The following is a 13,966-nucleotide window of genomic DNA, read 5'->3' as shown; positions in this document are numbered from 1 at the left end:
TGAGAAAAACCAGCTAGGGCTAGGCCTATCTTTTGCCTAAACTTTGGTGGAAGGCTTGGAAGATCTTTTATGTTCTAGTAAAAGAATTGTTAAATTATACTCATGGTTAAATAAGACGCCAAAGAACATTTGTTTTCTTGTTGTTGTGTTTTTTTTTGTTTTTATTTTTGTATGTTTGCTTGTTTTTGTTTTACATTTTTAAAAGGTGTATAAGGAGAAGGAGAGAAGAAGGAGGAGGAACAATATGTGACAGAGACGTTCACAGGAGAAGTTACAACCTCTTTTCCAGATGCCTGAGGAGGTTATATCTGACAAGTGAACCAGCATTTTTTGTGTGTCTCCTTTACTATTTGTTTGTTAGCATACACAAATTGAGACATACAGGAGAGAAGCACTAAGGTTAGAGATATCTCCTTTCCTGTAAAGAATTTACTGAGGGAAAAACACCTCAAGGGATTGGTGGCCAAGCTTTTTAAGGTTTGGTCAAAAGGAGTAGGGATTAATAAATGAATCTGGAAGAAGTCATGGGCAAAAGAAAAATGTAGGTAAGCACAAATCTGGGGCTCCCCAAAGGAGATCTGATAACCAAACAGAATAACAGAAAATCCAATATCAGGACTGGGTCAGGAGATAGCAATGTCATGATAGAAAATTGAGTTAGAATTAGAACATAAATTCTAATCCCCATTAAGAAATGGGTCAAAATCCAAAGCTGGAAATGGAAAAGCAATAGAACAAGAACTTCAGGATATTCTAGAAATGAAGTCAGATGCCTTAATCTTTCTTATTGGTGAGTCAAAATTGTTATGGTTTACCTCCCCACATAACTCAGAATATTAATGTATTTTTTTCTGTATGTGCTCATAACTCAATATGAGATATAGCTGAGAAATTCAGACTTAGAATTTCTCAGCAGTCATGCAACCTAAAGACAGCAGCTTCTAGCTTGAATTTGCATACTATCTCTCTAAAGATTCAAACTCACAGTTAAGGTCAACATCTGGCTGGATTTAACATTCACATTTGACAGTTTCACTTTTATTACAAAATGTTTAGAATTTTTTACAAGGCAGAAGCTGTCTTTTATTTTAATAAATGTTTACATATCTTTTCTTTTTTCCTTTAGGGGTGGATTTATATGCTTGAATTATTCTGTGCAGTTGAAATTGGAGGACATCTCACTAGACAAGCCACTGTAGCAAAATAAAATGCAAATGAAAGGGGCAAAGGGCACAGTATAATGAGCAAGAGGATCTACTGTCTCATATTCTATTTCCATATTTTTTGAGAGAGGGAAAAGTGAGAAAATGAGATATTGTTCTATCTGCTTTCCTTGGTAAGTTCTGGTGGATAACTTAGCTATTTGAAAGCCATTGGTAATATGCTTACTAATTTCTCAAACTAATCTAAGTTTCCAATTTTATTAATGCATAGATAATGATTTAGTATTTCTATAGATTATCTTAGTGCCAAACAATAAATACATGTTCAGCACATTATTCATATAACTAAAACTGTTAACAAGTAAATAAGGATATGATAATGCACATGTTCACACACATCATCATCACTGAAGAAATGTAGGAGTCAAGGTAGTTTTCATAGAAACATTCTGTATATGAAACTATGATAAAATGCATGAAAATAGGTACTGTATAATGATCACATTTTGTGCACAAACTAGGGGTTTGTTACTTTATGTGCATGATCTCTACTACTCACAAGAGTCTAAAAAGCAGGTACCATTATCGCCATTATACATCTGACGGGATAGAGATATATAGATCAATTAACTTACACAAACTTTCTTAACAGATTTAAACCTGGTTTGTCTTTCCCTAATCCAATGTTCTGTCTACAATTACACTTTGACATATAGAACAGAGTTAAGGAACAATTTGAAACCCACTGGATGATCAGTCTATGAAGCTCAGTAAAGTTAAATGCAAATCATTGGCTAAAATAGGACATTTCATGCCTTACATGCACATAAATAGCCACTAAAGAGTCCGCCTTAATTGCCTTCCTCTGTGGGCACCAATTAGAAGTCCTGAAATATTAATAAACTGGCTAATTTAATAAAAATACTATTACATGTTTTCTTCCTGCATATTGCTTTGAAGCACCAAACATGTCATGAGCACTCAATAAATATTAAATATTTAACAGCAACTAATAAAATGAAATTATGGTAATATATTTTGCAATGAACTCACCACAAGAAGAAATAAAACAAGTTTTAGTACTAGACCTGGAAGCTGAGCAGACTTAGAAACCTGGATAAGTGAATTAACCCTATAGGGAGGCACAAGACATTAAATGATTGTGGTCGAAAGGTTTAATAGGGGGTCAGAGTAATAAAAATTTTCATTGCAATTTAGCAACTGAAACTGTCCCTCCTGATTTACATATTTTTTCTATTTCTCCAAAATTCAAAATTCACATTAAAATATATATTACTAAGCTGCTGTTATATAGTACCCATGTCCAAATATAAAGTTCCTATATTTCATTATCTATTGGTATTATCTTATTTTGAAAGAACATAAAATATGCTCCCTTAAGTTATCATCTTTTTTCTCTCCTACTTTTGCATAGTCTGAGATTTTCAAAAGAGTTAGTTATAATAATAATAATAATAGTAATAATGATAATAAAGGGATGTTGAATCCCTTTATCCTTTGGCATGCAGAAGTCATCGAATTGTCAAACTCTGACACACTCAGGAGTGCATGCACTCTCCAGGAGCATACTTCTGTAGATTTAAATTAGAGCTGCAAGTTCCTGGGGAGAAACCAGGTGGGGAGCAAGCACACGGTTTCTTTTCTTAAGCAGTGGAGGAAAATGTTTCATAAAGGAGAGAAAAGCTTGCCAAACGGAGGAATCCATAGGGAAACTTAAATTTAAGCTTTTGTTCCTCAATTCATGGAAGATTCATGAAAAAAGAAGTACTTCTTAGTACTTTTAGAAAACTCTATTATCCTTCCTTTTTTTTTTTCTTCCCCTTTACAGTCCCTCTGAGGATAAGAGAGAATGCACTTAAAGTTACTCTTTGGGTGACTTGATCCTTCTTCTTCTTCTCCTTTATTCTTCTAATGGTCTCTCAAATGCTCCCAAGAAATAACACATTTAACAAGTGTTCACCTGGAGCTCAGCTACCATTTCCTCTCCCCATCCTGTGATTAACCCACTGATGGGTCTACAAACTCTATGTTCTAGTCGAAATACGACAGCAGTTACACCATTCTCCAGCTCAAATATATCTCTGATTCTACCCATTCTAATCACCCTTTTCACATAGAAAAAATATCAACACCATGGTTGGTTTCACTGAACCTATTTATACAACAATAACACACTTAACAGCCTCAAACGCTCTAATATATTTAAAAAATATTTCTTTAATTTCCATACACTCATTGTGATTACAATATGTTTGTCTTCTGTGCTACACTCTCACTCACTCTGACACAGATCACCTCTCTACAGACACACCTTTAACTTGTAGAAAACAGACACAGAAGCCATCCCTTGTTGTAATACATCGTAGGTACAATAAGTTAACTTTTACTTTAGGTTAAGACTTTATTCATTTTTTATTAGTTTAGATAATATTCAGAAGTTTGCCACATTTCACTTTGCTAAACAGTTTTTTTGTACTACTGTAGATATTCTGAGGTACTTGCTTCACAGAACAAAGTAGAATAATAAGTTATTATAATGTGTATTTAACTAAATCTTTAGATGAATGTGAATAATATTGGTCTGCACTCAAAACTAAAAACCTGTAAAGCTAATAAAGTATAGTGACATAAAATTCTCAACAAGACTCTTACTGGAGTTTCATTAAAGTAAATCCATTTATCATTCATACATATATATATCATGAACATCAGTGACACTACAATTAATAACAGCCTTTGAGACAGTTTGTATTTGAAAATATCTGGAGAAAATATCATGATTATTAAAAATATTATAAAAAGATAAAGGATAAAGCGAGTTTCAAAAGTATGCATTTCTCTTCACTATACATTGCAGCTACAAAAGAAAATCCCCAAGAGAATTAATATGAACTTATGATAATGCAGCCTGCAGCACGGTTTTGTTTTGGTTTTGCCTGATTTTGCTGACAAGGCAATTCAAACTCTACCCTACTCATCTTTAGTAGAGGGATCAAATTATTCACCTATAAACATGCAGCAATAAAATGTCATTCTTCAGGCAATACCGGCTACTTAACATTTTCCTCTTTTTCACTGGTTTGGACCCCCAGCTCATTAGATCATTACCTGATAAATAGGAGAGGGTAATGAATTGAGAAAATAACTACGTACCTTCAGAGAAAACCTGCCCGATAACAGTCATCCATTAGGAAACTGGCAATATCCTCTGATCTATTGCCCGCAAAGCTATGACTTGAAGAGTTTCATTCCCTGGGCTCAGTTCACCAGAAGAAAATCAGCACAATTTAAATATTTCTTGGAATGTGACAGCTCTCTAGATCCCCGGTTGCAGTCTGTTCCCCAGGGATGGCAATCTGGTGTTCCTGTGTGCACAGAGCAGTGAAGATGAATTGAAAATGCTTGAGATAAATTAGGAATGGCTAAGTTAAAATTGTCTCTGCTCCAGACTCTCTCATCTGCAGTCTGTAAGCCTGTTTTTCTGTGAAAAAGCTAGATGGCAGGCTGCCTCAGTAAGTTCTTCCTAAGCGACAGAGAGCATTTTCAATGAAGAAAAATTCTCCCATTATCTAAGCTAATGTGACTGCTGCTAAATCTAGTTTTTAAAGTGGCTACTGGCATGAAATTTATTTTCCCTATTGGTTTCTTTCAAACCACAGTCTAGAATCCATACTATCATGAATATATATATATATATATATATATATATATATATATATATATATATAAAATATACTTTTATCTGTGAGAAACATTACAAGTTTTCAGCTAACATATTAAATCATAACCCTTCCTGCAGTTTTAACAATCGTTTACATATAGAAAATTTCCACTTTAGGTCTTAAAGCCATTTTATTGCATTTTGCAATATTTAGAAAGTGGTGTGTTTTTTTTTTATTGCAGTACCTCAATGTAACAATATTTTATTGACAATCAGTTATTGTAATGAAGTTCCAAATATAGGTGCACCATTTTTAAAGGTCAGTTAGAATGCAGAAGTTATGTATAAAAATAAACAAGGGGAGTGTGGAATCCTAATATATGACCAAAGAAGTAAATATTGATTCTGAATATCCTCTTAAGAAAATAAGATGTTCCAAATAAAATCAAGCTTCATAAATTATTCCCTTTCCAAATGACAATATGCCATTTTTTGAATTCTGTTTATTTCAATTGAATGATACATTGTGATGTAAGAGTTCTTATCCCCAAATTAGAAAATTACTTTAGAATGCACTCTACTTGGTTATTGGCAACACAAAACATAGAAGGGTTATCAAAATGTTCACTTCCATTTCTTTTTTTAAAATTTATCTTTATTGTTGAAAATATTATAGGTGTCCCCTTTCCCTCTCCACTATTAACCTCCTCCACCTCACACCTGGCCCCTCAGCCCTACCACACTTGGATTTTCTACATGAAACAATTTTTACATTATCAGGAAGGACACTTAAAAGGATCATAACTCAGGAATATATATATATATATATATATATATATATATATATATATATATATATAATGCTGGCTACAAAAATAAAACAAGCTTTTCCTTGCTTAGCTTTCCACGTGACATTCTACCCACCCTGTAGCTGTAGCTGATCACTTTACTGGGAGAGGTGATGGGAGAAGGAAAAGGAGAGACAAAAATGAAACCTCACAGCAAATGCCTCCAGCCCATCTTCCTCTTCGGGAAGTGGCAACACTGTAGCTATTGCTGGGGAAGAACCACAATGGAATTGGAGAGCAGTAACTTCAGCATCCCAGTTGGGAACTGCAGTTTACCTAGCAATTTTCAAAGACCTGGAGAGAAAGAGAAAGAAAGAAAAAGGGGGCTGGAAGAGGCTATTTATCATTCTCAATTGCCATATTTAAAATAACCATGATGTTCAGCGCTGAAGATACATAAAGCAAATGTAAAGGGATAAAAGTTAACATATCTAATAACTGGCAGTTGATTGAATATCCAACTGCATTGCACAAACCTGCACAGGGCATCCCAGTTAATTTAACAGGTACTTTCAGTAGTGAACAAGATACATACTTTCTTTAAAAATCCCAGATGTTTTAGAAACTGCCAATTTTACTAACACTAGACTGCAATGATAAATTCAGGGGCATATGCAATTACATGTGAGTGACACCTAAACTCTTCTTGGAGTATTTAGGAACTGCTTCTTGTAGGATGTAACATTATAAGAAAAAGCCAAGTAAGCCTTGGTGAAATGGATAATGAATATTTCCAGGCAGTGGGGAAAAGCCCCAAGGGAAATATGCATATTACATTTAGATAAGGAAAAGTAGTCGAGTGTGGCTGGAGTAGATAGAGAATGAGGTATGGGGGGCATGCAAAGAGATGATTGTAAAGAAATAATTAGTTTCTTGTGCTATGTAAAGGAATTTGGACTTTACCTGTAAATGGAGAATCATTGAGGATGAGAAATGATCCAATTTGCATCTTAGTAAGATCATTCTTCATGTCATGCTGGTCAGGTAAAACCTATCACCACATACCATGTTAGCTAAGCAGACACTTAGTAACCATACTATTTAGGCATTGTCCCTTTACTTGTAATAGCCAACTTATCTACCTTATTTAAATGTTTTGTTATTTCTGGTTTTCATGGCCTTATTTCCAGCCTCATCATCTCTTGTCAATATCATGGAAATAATCTTTTATTTAAGCTCCCTGTTTCAATAATTTCCCCCATCAATACCTATTACACAGCTGCCAGTCCTCTTTCTAACGTGTGCATAATCCTGTCACCCTCCTGCTTAGAAAAAAATTATTTACTCATCATTACCTGGAGAATAATGTCTCAAATCTTTAAGATGATCTGTAATTGTTGGTTTTTTAAAACTCAGGAGCTTCTGGGTAAAATCTGAAATTACCCCCTATGCACAGAGGGCAAGGAGAAACTAAAGAAAGGGGCAGGCCACTCCATTTTGTAGGTGGCGGTGTTAATAAGCAAGGGAACTTATACACTAGGTTTGCTCTGGCACACCCACCTGCCAGAAACTTAAAAGTTTAGATAGAAGCATTTATGGGGTGCAGTCATGTACACTGTCCCACCACATTATTCTCACTGGTGTGTCCTTGAAAATTACTGGCTGAGGGAACGGTGGGCAGAACGTACATTCCAAGGACCATGGAGGGTGTGAAGAGCCTCTGGCTGCCTGGGCCCAGTGCTCAGTTCAACTGCTATGTCCTCTCTGACCTCCTCCAACTGCACGATGTGACTGCATAGCCTTCTCAACGGACACCACCCTGACCAGACTGCGTTGTCAAGAAAACAAGGGGAATCAATCACATTATTGGATTTGGCCTCTAAAACCTCTGCACACACTGCCCTTCTACCTATGGTTTTTCACCAGAACTATGTGACTAGAGAATTCCTTTATATCATGGAATATTCCTTTTAAATACTGTTTTCTCTTTGAAACCATCCTGATTCCCTCACATAGAGACAGTTTTGTCCTCATCTCTTATGTGATGTTTTGGTGACCATGTCAATGAAGTCAGTTCTCAAGTAAGGTATATAGTACCTTTTAGAATACTCCCTTCCCTCTCTTCCTTTGCATTCTTCTCTCATGTCCTCATTTTATGCTTTTTCCCCTCCCCGTTCCTTAATAATTAACTCTAGCTATTCATTTTTCTATATATCTGTATATCAATGTCTTTGAGTTTATTATGGATATTGTATGGCTTAGTTCTCTTGTCATCTGTTTGTTTTTTTCCTAATAGTTTCATTTATACCCTTCCACTTTCCACTTTTACTATTTATATCCCTATTTTTTCTTTTTATCATTTATTTTTCTATGTTTTTATTTATTTATCCTGTTTCTTTTTGTTCTCCAGCTTTGCACTATCCTCCTTCTTTCTAGTCCCTTGTTATCTTAAAAAGAAAAAAAAAATACCTTAACACTTTGTTATTAACTTTTCTCATTTCATATTCTATTCAATTAACATGATGAAAACATGTAGGAAGGGATTGTATTTGATTTGCATTGCATAGTTCCAATATAGATCTACACAGAAAGTGGCTTTTAATATTTTTTTTGTTTTTTGTAGACTTTATTGTAAGATGCTTTCTCCAATTTATAATTTTAATTAAAATATTATAGAAGCTAATGTATAGCAAAATTACTCTTATCATTTAAAATGTATTTTAATAGCAATAATCAGAAAGGATATTTACTTTTTGGCCACCATATATTTTTAATAATTCATTTTCTTTTAGTTTGATTTTATAATAGCTCTAGCAATTCATATTTTATAACAAGCTCAACAATTATAGTTGTTTTTATTTTAATAACTTATTTATCTTTAGAAAGTTATTATTAGGGTGACTAACCTTATGAAATTCAGGGTTCTTATGACTTTGATTAAGTTCTAGAAATCATTTCTCTCTCTGTTTGTGTGTATGTATAAACCTAGCCTTTCCCCTCGATAATCAGCAATCCCCAAGGCAGGAAAAGACAGTAGCATAGACCTGGCTAATGGTCACATGGCCCCATCTTCTGGCAGGCTAATGACAACATCTTGACCTAAATTATGTTTCAGTTCCTGAGCTGTAAGGTGGAAAGCTCCCTGGCTACTTTCTCATGAAACCAAACAGAGGGAAGATGGAAACAATCTTAGAGTTGTCCTCAAGACCTAAAGGAAAGACTCATCACCCTTACCTCACCTCCCCCCAATTAGCTCCCCGCAAGACCCGGAACCCCTGACCCACAATGCCTTGTGATTTTACCCTGTGTAATCTGTAACATACACTAGTCTATCAAGGAATCTGAGCTTTGGACCCTTAGCTTCCTCTACTCTTGTACAGTGCCACTATAATAAAAGAGTCAATATTTCACACACCTGCTGATGGGCATTTAGGCTGTTTCCAAATCTTAGCTATTTGGATTAGAAAACTATGATACATCTACATAATGGAATACTACACAGCTAATAAAAAAGAAGAAGGAATTCTTACCATTTGCAACAACATGGATGGAACTGGAGTGCATTATGCTAAGTGAAATAAGTCAGTCAGGGAAAGAAAAATACCACATGATCTCACTCATTTATGGATAATAAAGAACATTATAAACTGATGAACAAAAATAGATGCAGAGGCAGAGAAGCATTGAACAGACTGTCAAACTGCGGCGGGAAGGCTGGAGAGGGTTATAGAGGGGGGGAGGTAAGAGATCAACCGAAGAACTTGTATGCATGTATATAAGCATAACCAATGGATGCAAGACATTGGGGGAGAAGGGGGAAGGCATGTTCCGGGGGGTGGGGGAGGCCAAGGAAGGGTCAATAGGTAAAAAAAGGAGACATATGTACTACTTTTTGTAAAACTTTAAACAATAAAATAAAATAAAATAGTCTATTATTCCACTGCAATTCTCCACATTTATTATTTGGCTCTGCTCGAGCTGGTGGACAAAATTACCATTCTATATCACTTGCAACATAAGAGATGGTTGCAATATAATGAAATTAAGAAATAATGAAATATAGACATAGCATCCTGCTTATAAACAAGAGAGGCATAAATGTAGTAGATTGAAAGTAATTATTAGAGGTTCAATAAAAATCAGTTTATATACCACCTCTTTCTAAGGTGACAGCACTGTGTAATGAGAAATCTAGAGTTACATTTAATATATAATAAATAGTTATCTTTAATAAACTTAACCAAAGAGATGAAAGACTTGTTCACTGAAACTACAAATATTACTGAAAAAGTTAACAAAAATCAATAGAAAGACACCTCATGTACATGGATTGAAATACTTAATATTGGTAAAATGTCAACCTACCCAAAACAATCTACAGATCCAATACAATCCCTATCAAAAAAGATGTTTTTTTTACAGAACAACCTATCCTAAAACTCATATTGAAACTCAAAAGACCTAAAATAGGCAAAACAATCTTCAATACAAAAATCAAAATTTGAGGTCTCATGCTTTCTGATTTCAAAACTGAATACAGAGCCACAGTCATCAAACAGTGTGCTACTGGCACAAAGACAGATATGTAGAATAATAAAGTTACAGAGAGATCACAGAAATAAACTTTACATATATAGTCAAATGACTTTTGTTAAGGGCAACAAGATCATTCAATAGAAAAAGAACAGTATTTTCAACCAATAGTGTTGGCAGAAGTAGATGCTCATATGCAAAGGATGAAGCTGAATACTTATACCACATATAAAAATTAAGTCAAAATGGATCAAAGACCTGAATTTAAGAGCTGCAATGGTAAAAATTTTAGAAGGAAACATAAAGGAAGGCTTTATGACATTGGATTAGGCAATAATTTCCTGGATATGATACCAAAAGCATCTGCAATAAAATAAAATATACATAAATTGGACTATAACAAAATTTAAAAACTCTCTGCATCAAATGACACAATGAGCAGAATAAAAGTCAACTCACAAAATGGTTAAAAAAATTGCAAATTATCTATATATATATATATATATAAAAGGCAAAAGTGTCCCCTCAGGAGTTTGACCGGGAGACCAGGAGTTCAAATGCTCACTATGACATGCACTGACCACCAGAGGGTGGAATGGAATGAAGGAAGGCAGCATTTGGCAGCCAGAAGACCCTAATCAGCCGTGATAGCCTGGCAGGCTTAGGGACCCTACCTGTCGACAAATTTCATGCACCGAGCCTCTAGGATCTATAATAATAAAAGCATAATATGCTAATTAGACCAGACAGCCAATGACCTTCTGGACGTCCTTCCAAACAATGTTCCAGATGAAGCCAGGGCTGCGAGGGCCGAGCCCCTTGCATGAATTTCGTGCATCAGGCCTCTAGTATCTCATAAGTAGCATAGAACTCCTACACTCAACAACCAAAAAGCAAACAATCTAAGTAAAAAGTAGACAAATGATTTGAAAAGACTTTTCTCTAAAGAATATGCTCTCCATCCCTAATTATTAGAGAAATGCAAATCAAAACCACAATGAGATAGCATCTCACACTTATTAGATTTATTACCACCGAAAAAGGAAAATATTAAGTTTAGGTAAAGATGCAGAGATATTCAAACTCTTGTATACATTGATAGGAATATAAAATGGTGTAGTTGCTATGAATCACTTTTGAGATATTCAAACTCTCATATACATTTAATAGGAATATAAAATGTTGTAGTTGCTATGAATCACTTTTATACTTCATTTCATTCCCTTCTGACCTGATGTGTTTCTGTTGAGAAATCATTTGATAATCTAATGGGAGATCCCTTGTTGACAACTCTCTGTCTCTCTCTTGCAGCCTTTAAGATTCTCTCTTTGTCATTAATATTTGCCATTGTAATTATGATGTGTCTTTGTGTGGATCTGTTTTGGTTCATCTTGTTTGGGACTTTCTGTGCTTATGTGACTTTTTTCTTCCCCAAATCAGGAACATTTTCTGCCAGTATTTCTTCAAATAGGTTTTCTAATACTTGTTCCTCTTCTTGTCCTTCTGGCACCCCTATCATATGCATGTTACTTCGTTTCATGTTGTCCCAAAGCTCCCTTAGATGCTCCTCCTTCTTTCTAGTTTTTTCTTCAATTGCTGTTCAGATTGGGTGTGTATTTCTGCCCATCTTCAAATTCACTAATTTGGTCCCCCACTTCTTCTAGTCCAGCAGTTGCCAACCTTTTGGACCTCACAGACTACCAGTGGTCTGCAGACCACCAGTTGATCCACTGCTCCAAATGTTTCCTTAAACCAGCAGTTGCCAACCTTTCAGACCTCAAGGACCACCAGTGGTCTGTGGACCACTGGTTGGCTACCGCTGTTCTAATCTACTGTTGAAACCTTCCATTTTGTTTTTTATTGTAGCTATATCATTTTTTTATTTCATCTTGATTCTTACATAAGTTGTTGATTTTTCATCCATCCAATTTATGAACTGTATGACCCTTACTCTGAATTCTTTTTCTGACAAATTGCATGCATTCATTTCATTTAGTTTCTTTTCTGGCAATTCCTTCTTTCCTTTCCTTGGGGGTTGTTTCTTTGTCTCCCCATGTTTGCTGTCTCTTTCTGGCCCTGGGCACTCTGCTTGGGATTTGAGAGGTTGAAGACCCTATCAGGGCAATGGGCCAGAAACTGTTAGCCCAGAGGCTAGGTCTGCCTTGAGTCTCACATCTTTATTGTCTCGGCTCTGAGTTGTATCCCCTTCTTCCATGGATATGGTCCCTCAGTTGTCTGCTTCAGATGCTTGGGGTATGGGAGCGTGTGCATAGTTCCACTGGTGTATGATTCCCAGTGAGGACTCAGAGATCTCTGGCATACAATTCGCAGTGCGGCCCTGATACCTGTGGCAGGATGGTATTCTAGGTTCATCTGGCAGCTCAAAAAATATGGAACACTTCATGGATTTGGATGTCATCCTTATGCAGGGTCCATACTAATCTTCTCTATATCATTCCAATTTTAGTATATGTGCTTCCAAAGCTAGAGCTGTAAGGCAAGTTCTTAAAAGCAAAGAATTGAACATACACGTTGTTTTTTTGTATGATATAATAAATTATATAAAAACGAAAAAAAATATGTGTTTTGTTTTTGTTATAGGATACCTACTGTTATTATTTCTTACCATTTCATCATAAAATAATAAAATAAAAACATTCAGTTTGTTGGGTTATGGATGTAGATGTCTAAATACAAACATAAGTTTTATTGCTTCTTTTAATAAAAGTGTTTCCACATTCATTAAAGAAAAATCTTAAAAAGAATAAAATGGAAAAGTTAACCACTGTTAATACCTTAAGGATTTATCTCTCTTCATCCAATCTCTCTCTCTCTCTCTCTCTCTCTCTCTCTCTCTATATATATATATATATATATATATATATATATATATATATAGGCTCCCTATATAAAATCATATATAGAGAGATACATTTATAGATGCAATAACAGAAAGAGAGAGCATTTTGATTTTGCAAAATGAGTTCTGGAGATTGGTTGAACAACAATATGATATACTTAAAACTACTGGAGAGCAAAATGCAGACCCAGTGTATGTTCTCTCGGGCTTTGAGTCTAGACTAGCACTAGCATTAAGACAGAAGCAAGTAATTTAACGTCTCTGGGTCTCAGCTTTCTATACTGTGAGCTGGGGTGATGGCAGTTACGTTGTGGGTGGTTGTGAACACATATAAGATTATGCAGGAAGGAAGCCCAGCATAGGTCACACACAAATGATCTTCAACAAGAGAAATTCAACAGGAAGACGAATATTGTCAACCCATGATAACAGTTCCCCTCTGAACATTCTCAGCCTCGCAGATGCGCGCCTTATGGTGCAACTCTGGGTGTCTTGTCTTGTTGTTGACTGGCTTAGGAGTGAAGACCTGATTCCAGATGAACCAATCATGTTTTCACCTGGGATTTTAAAAATACTAGACCTAAGGGAGCAGTTTATGCCTTCGCTGGTGGTGAGAGTGAGAGAAATAAGATCAGGAAGTCCTGCACTAAGATCCTCTCTCCCACCACCTCACCCCAACACTGTGGAAGGAGCTGGTCTACAGCAGAAATAAATCAAGACAAAACATGTAAAGAGAAACTGAAATAAAGGGTGGGAAAACAGAATGAATGTATTTATAAGATGATTTTGTTAGAAGATGTTTCAAAAATCATTGCAAAAATATGTAACAATATATTAAAAAGCAAGTCTAAGCTGTCTTGATATTCATATTAATGCTACAAGTAAAAATATTTTTGAAATAAATTTTATACAGGTATTTCCTAAAAGTACATTTTTTGTT

At 35.3% G+C, this 13,966-nt stretch overlaps 1 non-coding gene across 1 annotated transcript; it reads right to left on the bottom strand.

The window, feature by feature from the left end:
• Positions 1 to 12,550: 12,550 nt before the first annotated feature.
• LOC118652234 lies at positions 12,551 to 12,657 on the bottom strand. Its single transcript, XR_004966501.1, has one exon. It is a non-coding gene; the product is annotated as a U6 spliceosomal RNA (small nuclear RNA).
• Between the last annotated feature and the right edge of the window lie 1,309 nt (positions 12,658 to 13,966).

Source organism: Myotis myotis, unplaced genomic scaffold (assembly GCF_014108235.1).
Source record: "Myotis myotis isolate mMyoMyo1 unplaced genomic scaffold, mMyoMyo1.p scaffold_m19_p_3, whole genome shotgun sequence".
Lineage (NCBI taxonomy): Eukaryota > Metazoa > Chordata > Mammalia > Chiroptera > Vespertilionidae > Myotis > Myotis myotis.
Note: the sequence above shows the minus strand (reverse complement) of the source record. Positions and strands in the feature narration are given on the sequence as shown.